This window comes from Manacus candei, unplaced genomic scaffold (genome assembly GCF_025592945.1).
Source record: "Manacus candei isolate 608988 ecotype Guabito, Panama unplaced genomic scaffold, ASM2559294v1 h1tg000035l, whole genome shotgun sequence".
Lineage (NCBI taxonomy): Eukaryota > Metazoa > Chordata > Aves > Passeriformes > Pipridae > Manacus > Manacus candei.
Window position 1 is genome coordinate 4445547 of NW_026138083.1, and position 20235 is coordinate 4465781.

A 20235-nucleotide genomic window follows, 5' to 3' on the forward strand; every position below is an offset into this window, starting at 1 on the left:
CGGGGGCGGCGCCTGCGCGGGGCAGGGGCGGCGCCTGCGCGGGGCAGGGGCGGCTCCTGCAGGGCGGCTCCGCCCGGGGACCGCCCTCCCCTCACGGGAAAACGCGGTCCGCGCGGAAGGGAAAGGCTCCTCTTCTCCTCACAGGCAAAGGCCACCTTCCCCTCACGGGAAAAGCTGCCCTCCCCTCCCCTACCGGGAAAGGCGCCCCTTCCCCTCACGGGCAAAGCCGCCTTCTTCTCACGGGCGAAGCCGCCTTCTTCTCACGGGCGAAGCCGCCCCTTCTCCTCAGGGGCGAAGCCTCCTGCCCCTCACGGGATAGGCGCCCCTTCCCCTCACGGGCGAAGCGCCCTGTTCCACGGACCCCGGGAAGGCTTCAACCCCGATCTCCCGCTCCAGGCACGGCCACCGGGCAAAGCGCTCCGGCCCCAGCGCTGCGGTGGCTTCCAGGTCGCTCGGTCAGGTTTTGTGATCGTCCTCCTCGTGTTGGGGCGCCCATAACGAGGAGGCCTGTTCGAGGTGCCGTGTGGTGAGAGCGGGTTGGAAGGCTGTGAGGCGCCAGCGCAGTCGGGGTGTGCTGTGGGATCACGGTAAAACAAGTGTTCCCTAGGGCCAGGAGGGATTGTCACGGAATCCCGGCATCTCAGAAGAGTTCGAGTTGGGAGGGACCTTTGGAGATCATCCAGCCCAAGGCAGGGTCACCTGGAGCAGGTGATACAGGAGCTTGCCCAGGTGGGTTTGGAATGTCTCCAGAGAGGGAGACTCCACACCCTGCCTGGGCAGCTGTTCCAGTGCTCTGCCACCCTCAAGGTAAAGTTCTTCCTTTAACACAAGGTGAAACTTGTGTTTTAGTTTATGGCCATTGCTCCTTGTTCTGTCACTGCTCTGCCCCAGGCAGGCAGCCCATCCATCTCAATGCATTGTCTACCCCATCCTAGACACATAATTCCGTGTTTTCCCTTGACTTTGATGAGATTCCTGTCAGCCCCATCCCTTTAGCTTGTCCAGGTCCCTCTGAACAGCAGCCCTGCCCTTGAATGGAATGATTGCACCCTCAATTAGTGGAAATTAAGACAATCGACTTCCTTAGTTAGCCTGGTAAATAGACCAAAAAAAAAAAGAAAACAAGACATCATTGTACAGGTCTAGGGCTGCCTTCTTGTCCAATATGGAAATTCTTGCTTGGCTGGAGATTATCCTGGCTGGGAAGTAACTTGTGATGAAGGATTTTCTACCATTTACTGGGGGGAAAAAAAAAAAAAAGTTGATAAGCTGTCGCTAAAGCATTTCTACCTTTCTTCCCCCTCTTCCCCCCAGTAAGCAGTAGGACTTACACCTCTGGATTTTATCCCACTTCAACAATTTATTTTATGAGGCTCCTTTACATCACTCCCATATTTCCCCATAGGAATCTGGGCTCGATGGAACCATTCCTTAAAGCCTGAGAATTGCTCTGACCTTGACTTACTGACACTGGAGCAATCTCGGTGTGTTTGGGGACCGAAGCAGAAGGTGCCCATAGCACTGCTCACACTATGCAGAAATGAAACAATTACAGTGATTTTTCCTCTTTTGCTGCTTCTCAGGAGTCATGAGGCCTCTCCCAATGACTCAGTGACATTCTCTCCTCACTAGGTGTTCCAACAGTACCTGCCATTCCCAAAGAAGAGATCTGCTGACAGACATCCCTGCCTTTGTGTGCTGTGAGCTTCGTGCCACTGCAGTTAATGCCAGCTGAGGATTAAGTAAGTGAGAGCCTCTCAGAACACATATATCTGGTCATATTTTCCATGTGATACGCATACACTGAACTCAAAGTCTCTTTATGACAAGTTTTCTAATCCTTTAAATATTCCTGTGGTTTGTGAAAAAACAAAACTGAACCCTCTAATTTATCAGTGCCCTTCCTGAGTGGACAGTTTGAAAATTGGATGTGGTGTTTTAACAACGTTTAGACCTGAGATATTTAGGGGAAAGAAAGAAATGCAGCAGTAGCAATTATTTGAGAAGACACACACGTGGCTGAAGTTGCCTTGTGAGGAGATAATACAGAAAGCACTTTTTTTTCTGCTGCTGGTAAGAACTGGAGAAACCTGAGAGAAATGTTAGTTTTTCTATAGATTCTTTGGAGGAAGGAAAAAAAACAAGTGATTGGCCAAAATGGAGAAAGGTTTGAAATCTGGTGGAGCCAAATTAAGAGAATCTATGTGACAACACTGTGCAAAAAGGAAGGCTGAGGAACATTTTATTGTGGGGTGGTGCAGGGTGGTGAATAATTATATTTGCATCGTTCAAGAACGTGTGAATGGATGGGGTGGCAAAACAGAGCTCCATGAAAGGGCTGAGGAGGAACGTGCAAAATGATGGCTCCAGTTAAATGTGAATTCAAAAGAACAAGGGAAGAAAGACTTGACAATAAAAAGAGTAAAGGACTTTACCAGTAATTTTTGAGTAATTTCTAGCCACGTTCAACACAGAGAAGGTTTGCATTTCAGGCAAAGGCTGCTCAGGGACAAGCCAGAGTTGGTTTTGTTCCTAAAAGAGAACAGAGCGTTCCTGGAACAGGGGAGACATGACATGGTGCTGCTAATCCCTGGGAAGTAGGTCAGGCTTGCAAAGGTGGAAGAAGGTACAGCTCATTTGAACCTGATTAGGAGCATGAAACAGGAAAAGAATAGAAAGAGAAAGCAAGAAAGGGCCAGTTAGAGAGGACAAGTGTCTGAGCCAGACCTTTTATTACTCCTGTGATTACTTCAATTACCATGTCCCTTACAGAACTTACTCTCCTTTAGCTTCATTTGGCTTCTGTTAAATCTGTACCTCTTCAGCTTCTATATGTGTGTTGCTCTGCTGGTTTTGCACAGACCTGGAGAGCTGTAGTTTTCCAACTTCCATAATCCCACTGCTGTTAAAGAAAAGGTTCAGGAATCAAGCTGTCACTTTAGGTTTCCACAGCTGTAGATAGAAGTGTGTCCATGAATATCAGGTAAGTTTTGGATAGAATTTGGAGAAAAAGAAAAAAAAAAAAAAAGATTAGTTCAATTCCATGTTTGTTTGTTTTAATCTTGACTATAAAATGTAAAGGTCAATTATAGTGTAGAGATGCCAATGTGTCTTTCTCTTGTTCTGTAAAACTGCAGGCACTCATGGCACAAATATTCCTGTGCTGGAATGATAATTTATTTACCTTGGTGACCAGTCCCTGCTCTGCACCAAAGTACATTGTTTCCTAGACTTCTGCATCAGTAATTCCACTGTTTCTCTTGAGGGAACTGAGGAAAAGTGTGCTTTGTGTTCTACAACTATTTTCTGTATGGGGAGGTTGGACTGGGTGATTCTGTGTTCACTGAACCAAGGTTTTGCCTCCTGATCACGTGGCTTTCCAGTGGAAAAATGAAGGCAATTAAAAACTCAGTGGTTTTAGGTGTGTGGTACAGAGGGTGTAGTTAGAAAATTCATTCTGTAATTTGTTTCTATTAGGTTTATTTTCTACTATACTGAATGTTGTCCTGTTATTGGTTTGAGCGGGTTTCTCTTGGTAAAGGAAGGTATTCCAGCATTCCTGACGTGTTTTCCTTCACTTTGTGCCATGATGGATTCGTGACACTGCCTAGAGCAGAATAAATTACTGTATCACTCATTTCCCTAAAACACACTCAATATCACCATCCTTGTAATTTTTTTTGCAGTTCTATACTGGATTTCCAGAACTACCCTCCTGGGCTTTTGGAATCTGTTCTCGATGGATTGTTTGCAAAACTAGGAAATAAGAAGTTTTTTTTTATAATGCAGAGAGTAATCATTTTATATTTCTGATTTTATTTAAATTTGTACACGTGCCTAACAAAATAAGTTGCAATGTATTTTTCATGATGTGAAAGCTAAAAGAGATTTATAGTTTCAAACAAATAATGTAGTAGAGAGTAAACAATATGTAGCCAAAATAAGTATTTCCTGCAGTTTCTCACATGGATTTATTAACCATAAAACTCGTCGTATTCCAGGCAAATGGTTTAGTTTAGAATAGATAAATCTTTAAAACCACAGCACTGCAACTGTTGGGAAGTCACCACGGCCCTGCCTTTGGTAGCTAATTAAAATGAACCAAAGGTTTTATACTAGACTGACCAGTAATGTTCATATCTCTCCTTCAAAAATAAGACTAAAAAAATTCCTTGGAATATGAAATATTTAAAGAGCTTTCTTCTTCATATGAGTGATGTTAGTGTGAATCTAATGGCTATTCACCAAAAGGTAGGTATGTAAGGAGAAGAGGAAATCATACTTACAAGGGCACTGTACCCATAATCCTTCCAGTTGAATGTGGCTTTCAAGAACATCTCTGACTAACTTTGAGCTCTGTTATTCTGCAGAAATGTGAACAACTGGTTGTCCTGTCAGGCTTTCTGATTTGGAAAGTTATCAAAGGTATTCAGCATTGGAAAATGTATCTTATTATCAAAAAATCCCACCATGCGCTTGTTTTTGCGTCTTATAGTAATGTGCAGTTCTTCCCTACCTTCCTGAATGGCTGTCCTTGATCTTGTAGTACTAAATAATATTAAAAAATCTGCTTTTTCATCTTTTATCTGAGTACAGAAGACACTTGGCTACCGAGATGAAGCCTAAAACAGAAGCACACCAGAGTACAGCAGTGCTCAGTGTCCTTCCTGCAGCCAGAGGTATCCCCAAGCCCCAGGGAGCAGGGATACCTTGTCCAGGAAGCGTGACTGCCTGTGTGGGAGCTGGAGGAACAGCTTGCTGCCTTTGGAAAGGTGACTGCTCAGCAGGGGAGCTGGGACAGGAGGAAGGAGATGTGGAACCTGAAGGGCTGCTTGTTTCTACTGAGGTGTCTTTATTTGGTATCTTCATTCTCTTCCAAGGTACCAAAGAGAGGGACAGCAATTCATTTGCAAGCCTTATGTAATATCCAGCCCTGCCAAGAGGTGCATGCTGGGGGCTCCCTCTCCCCACACAGCACTCCAGGATTCAGGAATGCCTCCGCTTCCTTATCTTTGCAGAAGGCAAGCACAGACCTCCTACAAGATCATCTCCCACCTCTACTGTGCATCTGTTCATTTTCTGCCTGTCAAGGCTCTTCAGAATTTAAAAGATCTTGCAGGAGATAGGAGAACAAGATTTCAAGTTTGAGTGCATCAGATCCGACGTGAAACATGAATTTTTATTGCTTGACTTATTTTTCTTACTTTTTTCTTTTTTCTTTTCTTTTTTTTTTAAGTGGAAAAGAGAAAGGAGAACTGCTGCGTAGGGAACTGTTGCTTGCAGTATATCTTTCTCAGCAGTAAAAATATCTCCAAGACAGAAGTACAGTTCTCTTTTTAGTCCTGACACCTCCAAAGCCTGATATATGTGGCTGAGTTAGATGGAAAGGTATTATTAGGTTTTTTTCTTGGATTATGATGCAAGCTCAAGCTGGCTGGGCTCATCAGGCAGTAAATCCAGTGCAAACAGCTGGGGCCAAATTCTACTCTTGTCCATGTTGCTGTTTATGGCTGTTTGGGATCCTGGTTCCCTTCTATCACTTGTGAGGGTGTACCCAGGGCATGACTTACAGTGCAACCTGTCATTGACAGATTAATTCTGACTACATGCTATTCAAGAAAAAAAAAAAAAGAGTTATTCTTCCTTACACAGCACAGGAATCCAAAATTCAGGCCTTAATCACACAGCTAAGATTTGTTAGGTATGGCACGGGGAGTTATTTATACAGGGCTTTTACCATCAGTGACTTCTTGTTTCAAAAATAAGCCCCTTTCAACTCCTTTCTGGTGTAAAGAAGTGAATCAAACTGTGTTAAAGCGTGTAAAGACCTGGAGATCTCCTGCTGCCCTCAGCAGGGACTGCACAAGGATTGGGTATCTGTGAGCACAGCCAGTGCTTTCCCTGTGCCAGGCAGTGTCCCAGCCTCACTGACAGCTCCCTGCAGGAATGTCAAACCCATTTTAAACCTGCTCCCAGGGCTGCCCAAAGGCACAGGTATCAACCCAGGCCAACCCCCCAGATGTTCCATGGCAGAGGAGCAGCTGTGCACTCATAACCACACCAAATAGGTGCTGTAATTCTAAAGGTCTCAATGCTTCGAGATTTGCTGCAGAAAGAATAAAAGCTCACCTGAAAATATGGCCAGTTTGAGAAAATGAAAACTATCCTGTCAGAAGCCAAGTTCTTGCTTAAATGTCCCGAAGACATATTGCAGCAGAGCTGTAAATCCAGATGCCACTGCAATCAAGCCAAGCTTCCAAAAACCCCAACCTTTGTGAATATCTTTATTTATCAACCTAAATTCAGCGCTGAGATGAGCGACTTCAGCTGAAAGCAGCAGAATATACGTGAAACAGTAAATATTTTCCATTTTATTGCTGTATTTGCACCACCTTTTCAGAGTTTGTAGTCGTTCCCTCACACACTAAGAAAATATGTCTTCATCTAAAAGCAGTGAAAAATAATATTTCTGGCCCCCGTCTTAATAGGCATTCTGGTTTGATACAGATGCCAGTACTCCTGAGGCTCTTGTGGGGACTGTCTTCTCTAAAAATTTCCAAGTTTTAATAATGTTCATCTCCTTTAGTGTTTCAAAACAAGTATAAAATCCTTATCCTGGCCCTCCTGTTTAAGCAGTTTTCCTGTTCCTTTCCCGCTGACCTGTACATTGGGTGGACCAAGGGCAAGTAATGGTCAGATTTCTTTTAGTTTTTTTTTCCCAGACAACCATTTAAAAGAGGTAAAAATTACACAAGACATTGCAAGGCACTGGAATTGCCTTGAATTTGCCACTGTAATTCTCCTTGTTCTCCTTTTCCCAGAGACAGTTGAAAATAAGCTGCTGGAAAGAAGAATTACATGCAATATGATCTGAGTTTAACTCATCTCTTATCTTGCATCACTAGTGTCCAATAGACACTTCAGGCCATTTGTTCTTTGGACAACTATCTGAAATTGTTCCTGGAATTTTAGGAACAAGATCCCTTTCAGTTACAGTCTAAAATCAGTGGGGTGATTTTATGAGAGATGAGTTACTTGGGTGAAAATTGGAATCAACCCAAAAAGTTTTCTGTATTGAAGGGTAAAGCAGGCTGAGTTCAGAATTCTTGGTCCTGACAATATCTTTTACATAACCAAAAATGCAGGTGAATGAAGAGCCAACTGAACAGAGGTGATTTTATTACCAGGCTGGATTGTCTCTGCAGCATTCCTGAAATGGAACGTGCTTACATTTAATAGTAATTTATGTGGTCATAGAAATATCTCTGCTCCAAAAAGAGGTGGTGTATAGATCTCGTTGCTGGGCCATATGAAAAGATTGCAAACTGTCTGCCAGAAAAGGCTACTCAAGCTTCAAGGAAGCTGAAATTCTCATGTTTTGTTTGCCAAGGCCACAGAAATCTTCAAATATACAATCACCCACCAGTGATTAAATGCAACTTCCAAAGTGTCCATAAATATTTAAGCCCAGTGCAACTCTCAGATGTGTGGTTTGGTAATTAAGGTGATGGGGGCAAAGAAAACCATTGATTTTCCCTCAGGGGTTCCTGTGCAGAGCACTTGAGATCCAGCCCCAGAACACAAGGGTGTCAGGCACAAAGTCACGTTAAGATTTTTCTTTTGAAAGAAAGAATTAAAACCAGAGAGGGTGTGCATTTATCTGAAGTGTGGGCTGCTGATGGGGCTTATGTAAAAGTTTCTTTCAGAGCTCCCCTTTTGCCAAAGAATGCATTAGCAGATATCCAGAAATAGCAGGTTTTATGTGGAATATGTTAAGCTGGTGAGTGCTCTGAGCCTCATTTACCATCCTTTAGCTGTTCAGTGCTGTTCAGCTCCATGAGTGGACAATGTAAACCAGTTATAATAAGTGGATTTTGTATGGTAACAATCTAAAGGACATAAATACATAGTCTTACATGGCTTATTCCAGCAGAACCATGTCCCAAAAGTTCATTTTTATTGCTGAAATATTCCAGCCACCGTGTAGCTTTCTGTGTGGCAACAGTGTTCCTGGTCCTCCAGCTTCATCCATAAGCTCTTAAGTATGGATGCCTTTTCCCCTTAAAAGAAATGTGAAATATATAATGCACTTTTAAAGGTTTACATATCCTCAAATATCTTTTTTTTTTTTTTACATCTGTATCAGGTGATTAAGAAACACTGTCCTTTTTCTTTGCAAGGGGAGTGTAGTTCCTTATATCCCAGTTACTGGGGAGCAGTTTCCAGGGACCCAGAGCTGAGCTAAGCTGCTGTTGGCACACACTTAAGCTCAGGGGAGGGGGCAGTTTGCACAGATGTGCCAAGCAGCAGCTGCCTAAGCCAGACTTTGGGTTTAGATCCACGTGTCTCTGGTGAGGAGATGGTGGATCCAAGCCTTTCATTCTAGTCCTGTGGCTCTCCAGTCACTCCCAGGCAGCTCTGTCCCTGAACCAAGTGTACCATTTGGCCCACTGGACCCTGATTACAGCTCATGTCACAGCTCTCTTTCCCAGTGGGAATGTTACTGTGCCACTGCTCAAAACACTGGGAAAAGGTGGAATTTGTATTCCTGGGCCTCGCCCAGCAGAACAGCTTTAGATCCAAGTGCCTCGGTAGCACGAGTGATGGGTATTCTTTAAGCTGCTATTTTACACTTTGTTCTCCTGTTTCTGTGAATTTTCCCATGATAAATGAATAGGAAAAAATGAGAAAGCATAAGACAATGATGACCTTCTAATATGCCTTCTCAGTTTGTGTCTAAAACCCCACAGGCAGACATTTTGCTTCTGTCTCAGAGACGCATTAATGTAAGAAAACCACCAAACCTGGAGGCAACTGAAGCCAAAGACATTTTCAAACAAGCCACATTGAGTGGCTGAGCAGACATTTGCACTTGTAACACCAGCAGAGCCTTGGCCACAATAACAGGGAAATTACTTTCTGATTTGGCCTCTCAGAGAATTATACTTTTGGCAAACTCTCAGCACAGAGCTGTAAATGACCTGTTTCGTTTTGATCTACATTCAGATCCATATGCAAGAAATATGTCCTGCTAAAGCACAGTTTCCAGCAGCACTCCTGGTCCTCCTGTCTCACATATTTGGGAAGGAGTAAATTCCATGCATCATTGAGACAGTAGGAAAAATGCTTTGTTGCAGTTTAGAAAACAGTAACAAATATTTTGTTGTTACCGACCCCCCCTCCCCCAGCAATTTCTTAAATGCAACAACGTGATTTCTGTTGCACAAAGAATAATAATAAAAAAAAGCCCTAAGAATGTGCAGGGAGCCAGGCAAGTCCCACCACACCCTAAGAAAAGAGCTCTGCTGTCATTCCCTAAAACAGAGGGCTGTCATTTGGAAATGTAACAGACAGTTCTGTAAGTCCTCTTAGCTCTCTGCCTACCATTTGCTGCTACTTGTGGTTCAGTTATTTCCCAGTAAAATCTGGGCTGTGAACAAAAGGCCAGACAATTACAGCAACTTTTTTTGGCTGGTAACAGGGACTGGTTATTTCTCCCTAAGGAGGGTTGTGAGTTTTATGCCCAGAATTTCTTTTGGGGTCAGCATTACTCCTTAACACAAATATCAAACAGAATATTAAATCTCAGTAATGCTTGGGGACTGTAAAAAAGGTGTAACCCTTCCCTTGGGGCTACTGCAGCACCAATCTGCATTTTTACATTCTATTCCTATTTACTAAGAGTCCCTGTTAAAAGCACAAATCACTTCTAAAGGCTCTGCTCATGAGCAACGTAATGACCAGAATCTTCTATAAATAGAAAGAAGGTATGTTACAGAATGGGACTCAAAACAAAGAAATCCAATGAATTTGAGCTTCATGAAGTCTGCTTGACTAGGTAGAGAACCTTAGAATTACAAGGTCAAAAAGTGCAGAGTATTATCTGCTAACCCAGGCTCAGGGAAAGGCAGAAATCACTGTAGTAGGTGAATAAGCCAAAAAAAATCAAAACCCGGCAAAAACCAAACCAAACCAAAAAAACCTCAAAAGCAAACCTCCCAAACAAACATAAACCAAAACAGAAACAAAAACAACCCAACCCCACACCTAATGTTAAAAGCCATTGTAATAAAGAACCATGTAAACAGCATTTTCCTACTCAATTGTGTTTTAACAAAACACATCCACCGTTGGAAGCTGCAGCCCAGCACAGACTGAACATCTCCCTACATTCCTAAAGCCTGTCTCCCTGGATAAAGGAACCTTTTGGGTTTACATACTCACAAAATTACACAATACCTGACTATTCCAGAGAATTCTCTTTTTAGAAGCAGCTACACCTGGGGGCACTGATCCACTCCTTGGTCCTGACCAGCCTCACCTGGGGCCCTGCCCACACCCCTTCCCATAGGTCCTTGGGCCCCATTTAAGCTCAAGCTGGGGGCTGTGTGCTGGTTTAAGCTGTGCTGGTCTTTAGGGCTGGTTTTAGTGCCTATATTGCAGCTTCACCTCCTGTTGGAATGGCTCCTGGACATGGTTCATCCCCTTGCCACGTTTGAGGTAATGGATGGATTTTGTTGTTTGTAACTGGTGTTCTCTGCTGTGCTTGGGTCTTGTGGCAGGCTGTTCTGGTTGGGGCTGTGCTGGGATCCTCCTCGGGTCCTGGCTCAGCCCTGCTCCTGGAGTTGTACTGCTTCTGTTGCTGCCTGATGTGTTAAATGAGGCAACAAATAGACAAGGGCTGGAGTGAAACTGTGGAGGGGGAGAGTTAATGTAAATTGTGAGAGTTAAACTTGTTTTCCTGACACTTCAACACTGGGAAACATCTGCAGTTGCTCTAAAATCTCTATAAGTGGTTCAGTATTTTGTGCATTGAGGTTTTTTAGTTTAATTGGCCTAAGTAAGGGAAGAAATCTTCTCAAAAGGCAAATGCTGTAATTCTGCTGCACGCTGATCTATGCTTGTCACAGGCTCCTGTCTCTGAAACCAACAGGATTAGAGAGTGGGATTTGCTTCTGTGCTTCAGAATAGGCTGTTTAGAGAAACAGATTACTGGATGCTAAACTAATCTTCTGAAAGAACCTACTTACTTTCAGTATGTGAAGCAGTGGAGATTACTGATGGCTCCTCAGGAGGAAGGAGCCGAGGAGTGAGATGTTTAGTGCTGTCTGTAACCAGAATGTTTCTGTATCTTGTATATTTATTCTGAAAGCATTAACACAGATGTCATATTCAGATCAAATATCTGTTTGCAGAGTGTCTGCCTTCCACAAATGGTCATCAGCAGCTTCCTGGAGAAATCAGATAAGGGATGTGTATATATTCCTGCACCTAGGCAGATGCAGTTAGAGCTTTTGGAAGTGTTGCAGTTTCTGCACTCACTGGATTCACCCAGCTACTTATGGTTGCATTCTAATTACCATCACTGTATCTTTCTGCGGGGTAGCAGAGCAAACCTGGCATGTTTAATAGGATTGTTGTGCTGTTTTCACAGCTTTAACTGTCAGCCTGCCTTTGTTCTCAAGAAATGGAAGGAGTGTTTGCTAGAATACAAGCTGGAAGGAGGGAAAACGCTGGAGGGGATGTTGGGACTTGTGAGGTTTCCTGGGGCACGAGGAAACAATGGGAGTGTGTAACTCTCCTTTACACGGGTGACTGCCTGGTAAAAATGTCTCTTCAGATCAATATTTCTTTCCTTTCTGTCCTGAAACTAATGTGTTTCCCTCTGCCAGTGCATCCTGCTGTTCTGTAGCAGTTTGCAGTATGTGTTGCTCTCTGAGCTGCTTTGCAGTCTCTGCTCAGCAGAGTGGTTCTCAAAGCACTCCGGGGAGTGGAGCATTGTGAGGGGTTTGTTGGTAATGAAGATGATGTGGAAATAAACTGTTCCTTTTGCAGCATCTGGTTTTTAGAGGCTTGGAAAGGTCTGTGTAAGCCTTCTTACACGTAATACTGTGTGCACACCCGAAATATCCTCTTGTTCTGAGTGTCTCACCAAAGGTAGGGAACCTGATGCAGGTGGAGAAAGACTGATGTGGCCCAAGGTCTTCAAGCTCCTCTGAGTAGAGCAGAGTTAAATGTGCTGCCTTCATTGCATTCTTCTAACAACTTGGTTTTTGGTTTCTGCATGTCTTCTCAGTACTTTTATTCCTTTGGTCAAAACAAATACCTCCTACTCTTCCCTTTCCAAGTAGCCACCCTTCATGTAAGGACAGATGTTGTATTGTTGTGTTTGCTAGTAGGATTTTTGCAGCCTGTATTTTTATTTTGTCCTCAGGAAAGATTTCCCTGACAAAGGCAGGGGATTGAAACATTTGGGCTTTTTGGGGGGGTGTTCTGTTCCTGTGTTCTGATGCACTTGACAAGCTGTGTGGCATTACATTCAAGCTGAAGGCTTTTTCTAATGCTTTCCCTTTGTTCCTACTGGTCCCTAACATGTTGCACATCACTAATGCATTGCCTTTAAAAACACCTGTATATCAGAAAACCCTAGTGAGGAATGTTAATATTATTGCTGTGCTTGCTTCCAGATTAGAGATTATAGCAAAATACCATGTGACAACTCATCCTGAATTAATGGATTTGAAAGGAAAAAAACTCAGTTGCTTAGATTATGTAGAATTTCCCTTAGTTACCTGTTTGTGGACTCTGAGATCAGGTTCCTTTTTTCCTCATCTGCTTAAACTTCAGTATAAGAATTGCAAGGCTGGATCAGACATTTCTGTCAAACTAAGGCTCCTGTGTCAACATTGGTTAATACCAATTCCCTAGGGAAAGAGTACAAGTCTGGGCTGTGTGTAGTATTTTTATACTGGAACCAAAAATATATACCTGGCACCAAAAAGGGTTGCTGGAGCATTTAGTTTAAGTATCAGCACTGGACTTCAGTGCATTTGTTTTTCCCTCTTTGAACTTGTTCATAGGTCCTTTAGCAGAAGGTTCCACAGCTTAATTGTGCTTCATATTGCAAAAGCAGTTCCTGTGTTTGCTTGAGGTCTGTGGCCTCACAACCAGTGTGCTGCCTCTCAGATCTAATACTGCAAGAACTAGGTAACAAAGAGTTTTCTTCCTCTCCTTCTCAGCATCCTGTAAACCAAGTGCTGCTCCACTGACTGGGGTGGAATCTGGGCTGCTGATTTAGGAAGTGAAAGTAAATTCCTGCTCTACATGCAAATGCAACTTGCATTTTCTCCCTCTCTCCCCGTTCCCTGGCACTGTAGTATGTTAATGACAGCTTGGAGCAGGTGTGATTTCCATTTCTGTGTGAGGAACCAGTTGTGTCCTTATCTTTTGAAAATGTGCTGACAGATTGGAAATGCATCCAGTTAGACAAACCCATGTCCTCCTCAACACTTGCCTGTGTTGGTGGATGCTGTGCTCAGTCAATTAACAGTTTGTCAACAGCTGATTACAGGACAGCAAAATTAAGCTGGCACCTCCTGCTGGGTGGGTTTTGCCTCTCAGGGTGTCAGCACCTTGGTAATGACATGGTTTTCAGGCTGGGCTTGGTCTCCTTGCTGGTGCTGCTCCCCTCCCTTGCTGGGAACCACAGTCTGAACAGCACTTTTGTTGAAGGTTTAGAAATTCTGAAACCTTCTCAATTTTCCTTTGTAATGATAAGGAGTTAACACTGCCCATGAAATGTCCTGGTGGCAAATCAAGCCTTAAGTCACAGTAAGACTGTGGTAAAATAGTCTGCTTCCCAGAAGGTGAATTAGCTATTTTAAACATGGAATCATAGAACAGCTCAGGTTGGAAAGGACCTCGGAAGATCATCTGGTCCAGCCTGTCATGGAAAAGGGAGCACAGACAAGACTATCTAGCACCATGTCCAGCTGCAGCTTGAAAACCTCCTGTGATGGTGTCCATTTTCCTTTAGCTGTTTCCTGATGCTTGGTTGGTTGTTTTGTTGTTTTTTCCAGTCTGTGTTCCAATATGTCCAGCACCTTCTATTTGTTTGTACCATTTTAGGGTGCATCCCTACAGATTCAGTTCTCTGCAAGGAACAGCTACCAGGCAACTCATTATGCATTTCCTTGGCTTATAATGAGAGATAATAGGAACATAGAGTGCTTCAAGGAAAAATAATAATTAGCAATTACTTATTAATAAGTAATTTCTAAATAATAGAAATTTCCTTTTCTGCACTTAGTGCAAGGCAATAAGAGCTGTGTAGGCCAATATTTCCATCAGTGCAGAGTGGGAGGGGAAAACCACCAACAGATCAGAAGGGCAGCATTCAATGCTCACTTTTTCCAGGAATGCATAAATGCCCAGGCTTCCTGGGAGAACATCATGATCTGTGTGTGCTAAGTAAAGGTGGCTTTCTCAGCTTCCTTTGGTCTTGAAGTTGTAGCTTCACATCCCTCCTGCCATGTCTGCACAGCACCCAACTCTGCATGGCTGAGGAAAGAAGCAGGAGCCATTATCTGTGTATTTTTTTCACTTTTCATGCTGCTTACCATATATAATTTACATCTTGTTTTTTGTTTGGGAGTAGTACAGGGAAGAGGGTCTGGAAGGGAAATATGCCCAGAGTTAATTTCTAATAGTTTACATAATGTAACCTGCAGTGTTTTGAGATGTATTCAGAAAGCTTAGCAATTAAAAGTCTAAATCAGTATGCCCACATGACAGCATATTGAACAGATTTTAGTGTACTCTCTCCTTCAGGGGTAAAAGAACTAATACAGCCCTAAGCATCTTTCAAGATCCATTGATTCCAGAAAATACAGTATCATTCTAATCTTGGAGAGATCTGACTTGAGTTTTTTAATGTCCTGGAATTTACTCTTTTGACTTTGCTTTAGGAGGAGAAACGTGTGTGGTGGTGAACCTGGTTTCAAGTCACTTTAAAAGGAAGCCTTTATTGAACACTTCACTGATAGTTTTTCCCCTTCTCTTCCTCTTCCCCAGCTCCTTATGGCAGAAATCACTTCTGCAATTTCCTTTAATAGGGCTTTCCCAGTCCAGGGCCAATTGCTACAGGCCAGGTGTAAACTGGACTGATGTTTGTCACGCTGAGTTCTTGATGAACCCCGTGTTCAGAGACACTTGACCTTGACAGGGCTCCACTGATTGCAGCAGATTGCTTTCCAACATTCCCATTTTTAATGGCATCCAAGCAGTGGGGTCAGTACCATTAGACACACTAGAACTAAATTATCCTGTGAACTTTCACTGAATTTGCACTTTTTTTGGCTGTTTTCCAATTTACCCACAGGTGTGTTTTAGAGTAGAAACTGTAGGGGAAAGTTCCATGTAGGTCTTGCATTGCAGTTAAACTTTATTGACTTCAACCACAAAGAATGTAAGAAATTCTTACTTCACCTAAATAGTGTGTTAATAACCTGCTGTTTTCTTCTTGGGACATTTGAGCTCAGGACTCTTGGTGGCTGTTGCTCCAATTTGTATTTAGAAAATTCTTTTGCTGCCTCTACAGAGGTAATGAACTTCTCACTCTGTCCACATTATAGATGACTATCCCAACTAAAAGTGAAACTATTAAAATTACACAAACTGAATCATCTGCTCTTTAGCAGCATTTTTTCTTATTTTGACAACAAGGGGAATAAATCGAATAAAGCAAAATGTGCTGTGTCTGGATTTTAGAGGCTGCAGCTTTTGACAGTCAGTTTGTTCTGTGCCCTGGAGAAAACTCAGCTCTACATAAATATAGAAAATAAAATTACTTCTTGGAGGCCTTGCTGTTTAACAATCTATGTTGGCTGAAACTTGGCAGCATGCTCACAAGCCTTCTCACCTCATTTATGGAAACAAGATTTGTCATTGCACTGTATGAAAAATGAGTCCTCTTTCTGGAATCATCTCCATTAATTATTGGGTTAAAGCTCAGATTTCCTTGCTAAAATGAATTTGGACTTTGATAATTACTTTAAAAGGAACAGTTCTGTAGTCTTGCCTTGATTTCTCTTGTCAAAACACTGCTTCTTAATGCATTGCTTTTACTGCAATAAATTGGGGGAAAAGAAAAAAAAATGGCCTAAAAAAAGTAACATGAAAACTGTGCAAGGCAGGTGACAGGCTGGGAGGAATCAAAATGCCCACTTTGCTCCCTGCCACCAGCTGCTTCCATGGTGTTCTTGGAAGCAGGGAAAAGGAATTCTTGGCTGTTTCTTTTCCTCTGAGGTGACCAGCCAGGGGCATGGAGATAATAGGAATAAACAACCTTTCCAGTTCTTCCAACCCCAAGAGTGGGTGAGGAACCAGGAAGCTCCTGTGGACATGAACTGTTTTTAAAATGCTCTGTGAATAACGAGCACTTTGCATCCTGTGTCTCCTTGAAACCCAAGAGAATTGGGCTCTTTGCCAGGTTTAAAAAGTTGTTCAGGCTGAGCATTAGGGATCAAGCATTTTCCTGTGTGAAGTTGCCTTCTTAATTTAATTTCATTTTTTAAACCCAACACAGTTGGCTTTGAATCTGTTACACGAGGACACAAAGGAGAAGGCAACTAAAAAATACTGGGGATCACAGTAAGTTGTGAGCTGTAAAGCTCCTGCAGGCTACTTGTGAGACATATTCCAGCTGCAAAGTAAGTGTGGCTAAAAATATCTTAAGATCACTGTATAATTTAGTCAGCTCTGAATGTCAGATCATGCAATGGAGCACATGTGCATATTTTTAAAAGAAGAGAACTGGTAAAATGAACCTCTTTTCTGCTAAGGTGTTTCTTGGAGAGATGTTTTGAGTTGGTACTGTCTCAGGTGAGGAGCAAAGGTTCTGCTCCCTCCTCTGCCACTAAACAATTCCCCTCACCTCCTGACGAGGAAGCATTGGGTTCCCTGTCTCCAAATGGATGGAGGAGCACTGATAAAAAGCTTTCTGTAAAAGGCAAATAAGAAAAGAGTTCTATACTCCCAAAGGTTTTACTGTCATTATATTTATGTCTTGTGTTTTTCATTTAGGAAAGAATATTGTTAACTAGCAATGACATAATTATTTAGCATTTTGAAGGGTTTTTTTCATATTTTAAGATAATCTTTCAGTAGTGTGGTAGTCTGTGGACAGCATCTTAATTGAGCTCTCATTGCTCTTGAAATACCTTAGTAAGAAATAATTTTTAAAAGCTTCACTCCAGAGTAACTTTACTTAAAAACTAGGAAAACTGTTTTCCTGGTTTCTTTCATTGACATACAAATGCTCAAAGCATCCTCTGGAAATCCATCATTTTTTAAACAGCTTTCTCTGAAAATGGCAATGAACTTTTTGGGTAAATGTAACAGTGCACTTCCTGAATGACAGCGTGCTGGGTCCTTCATCTTCTGAGAACCAGAAACTCCTTGGGAGAAGTAATGAGTTGTTACTGCTTCTCTCCTGGAAATGGATGGCACAATTCATCCCAGATTGCTCCATGCAATCCAATTTTTATTGTTATTAAAGACAAATAGCCACTGGTTCCCTTAGTGGGATGTTCTTACACGAGCAATCTGGGAGTGATAGTCATGATGAAACACTGAGCTCGTGACAGGGGAGAAAAATATCCACTCCAGCGAAATCCAGATGTTGAAATAAAAGGAGTACTAAAAAATGCCAATTTTTTTCCTTCCAGTCTGCTTTTTGCATATTCACTATTATCAGTTGTGCTTGATATGCTGATGAACACAAGTTCTTGCATTAAAAACTCTGGAGAAGCCATTAAAAGGAATAAGAATTGGAAAGAAGAGGGATGCTGCCTTTGAATATCTGAGGAAAAATAAAGCCAGCAATGTGAGTCTGTCCTGTCACAGGCCATCCTGGAGAAACAATCCTTTTTAATAGATCACATTATCTTTGTGATACTATTTTAACTGTGTATATATTAATTTATGTGCATAAAGCAGTTATTTAAATGGGAATATCCAAGTATTAATTTTTGCCCAACTTGAGTGAATAAATGCTTGTTTTTATTAAAGCATTTGAGCCCTGCTCTGGAAAGACTGCCTGGTATTTTAGAAAAGGAGAAAAGGACTCAATAGGTGTAGGGAAAACTAAAACCCAGAGCACAAGGGAAATATTTTTTTTTTTTTAAGGTTCTTTGTCTATTGGATAACGGAGGCAGGAGGGCTCAGGGTGGGATGTAGTGCAGGGACCATCAGCTGTGCCAAGGCAAGTCTGAGGCCAGTCCCAGACTCCTGGGCAGTGGGTGTTGGTCAGTCCTGGAGATGTGTAGGCACAGATGCAGAGCCAGGATCAGCAGGAAAGTCTCAGCTTAGGATCAGTTCCTGAGAAAAGGAAGTGCAAGTCCTCATTTCCAGCTTTCTTCCCAGCCACTCCCATCAGCCAAGACCTGACCTTGGGCTCAGCCAGCTAAACTAATTCCCCCCATTTGCATTCCTAGAAGGAGAACTTGCTGTGGGCTGCCAGCTGGGTCTTTAATTTCTGAGTCATTTATTTATCTGTGGGGCTTTTCCACGTGCTTTGCCACCAGCCCAGGCTGCAGGTCATTACAGCACAATCAGATTAACATCTGACATTTTGCTTGCTACCTGCTGACTATATTTTGAATATTTTTTGCTGTTGTTGGTCCCTCTGACACCAGTGGAATTGGTTTCATTGGCTTGGCTGAAGCTTGGGTGAATAATTAGGCATCACATTGCAAGTTGAGAATTGTGTTTTTTGAATGGAAGTATATTCTGGCTGCTTTGATTCCTGCCTTCTATGTTTGTGCATTCACAAACACCACTTTTAAATTCTTAGCAATTGCTACGTTAGTGTGAGTTTCCAAGGATTTGATTGTTTTGGATATGACTTGGCAGAAACTTGTGGGCAACAATTGAAGCTCTGCTAAATTGGCTGTTGCCCTGCCAGTGTTTTAGGTTACAGTTCACCTAAACTTTTACTATCTCTGAAAAGATTAAAAACTAATTCACTGCCACACTCTGAGGCTCTGAGCTTGTACTCAATTAGACCTAGAGAAGGTTGTGAAGTTTTAGTGGTGTGGAGCTTGAAAGTGAGTGTTACTGCTGCCTTTCTGGCTCATGCAGAGATTATAGTGATGAACTCCTTTAAAATTCAAAAATTACTTTATAGAAAATGTACAGGCCCAAACTATAATGATTTAAATTAGTGCTTTGAAGGTCAGTAAACTAGGCCTACCTTCTTCACAAGGGAAGCTGAGATTTGATAAAAACACTTCATCCCTGGATGACGTATTTCAGCTGTGAATTGTCATCAAAGTGCTTCAAAGTCATTTTCTCCCTGATCTTCTACATAATCAGAGCAGCGTAGTGGAATTTTCCCTTGTATTTTCATTTTGGGCTAATATTTGTCATGTTTCAGGCTTATTCAGTGCTTATTCAGGAACAGAGAATTCTGCCAAAAAGCCTCCATGAAAGATTTCGTGTAAAGATGTGGCTTTCCCTTGAAAAATTTCCCTTCTGATAAACTCTCTGCCCTGTGAGTCACATCAGATCTGTTCCTCCTGGACAGTGACACCATTCAGTGTTGTGTATTTTTATGGTAGTGTGGACTTTAACTCAATTCACTGCCGTTGTAGGTCTACTTGAAGGACTGTCATGCCTAGAAATAGGAGCAATTTGATTCCATATGTCTGATGAACAATTAGGAAGTGTTTTTTCCAGGTTATACCTCACTTGTTCCCAGCTACATAAGGAGAAAATCAGTCCAGGATTGGATCTAAATGCCAAGAACAGCTCAGATTGAAAACACTGAAGCCAAGGCAGCTCCATGTGCACTAAAGGAGGAGAGGCTACTGGAAGATATCTTTTAGTGGGATTTTTCCCAAGAGGAAAACCTGTTTTCATTGATGTCTGTGTAGGACAAGTGGTTCAGACAAGCCAAGAAAAAAACAAAGGGAATTAGAGCTGGAAGCAGGCCTGCAGAGTGATGGATAGCCAGTGGATTAGTCAGGACATGGAAACTTTATTTGGCATTCATGGAGTCTTCAGCCTCAAAGAAGAACCACAATGTTCCCTTGGGAGATTATTTTAAGATCCCAAAGAATGTGTGTGCTGTTCCTTGGTATCGAGCGATTCCGTCACACGCTCATCCAGCCGGGATTTTTAATTTAGCAGTGAAAGTGCAGAGCATCCCTTGGATGCAAAGTTACTACTGTTCTATGTAGGGAAAACATATTCTGGTTTCCACATCATCCACAAGAAGTTTTATTTTCCCCCAGGATCCATTTTGCAGCACGGCACAGCCTTTGGATCTCTCCCTTGTTTTATAGTCGTGAGTTCTCTGCCTCTAGAAAGGCAATAGAGATCACATTTGGCATGATGGCATTTAGGGGAAATTGTTTCAGCTGCTAAATAGAAACCTAATTCCAATTAATTGTA

General features: G+C 42.4%; 1 long non-coding RNA gene across 2 annotated transcripts; it reads left to right on the forward strand.

Annotated features, from left to right (window-relative positions):
- The first annotated feature begins 57 nt into the window (after positions 1-57).
- Positions 58-7026, forward strand: LOC127473456 (uncharacterized). 2 transcript variants are annotated; one of them, XR_007905465.1, is made up of 4 exons: positions 58-807; positions 1633-1742; positions 2862-2983; positions 4371-7026. It is a non-coding gene; the product is annotated as an uncharacterized LOC127473456 (long non-coding RNA). The 2 variants fall into 2 exon arrangements; XR_007905466.1 differs by lacking the exon at positions 4371-7026 and adding an exon at positions 3138-3657.
- Positions 7027-20235: the final 13209 nt, after the last annotated feature.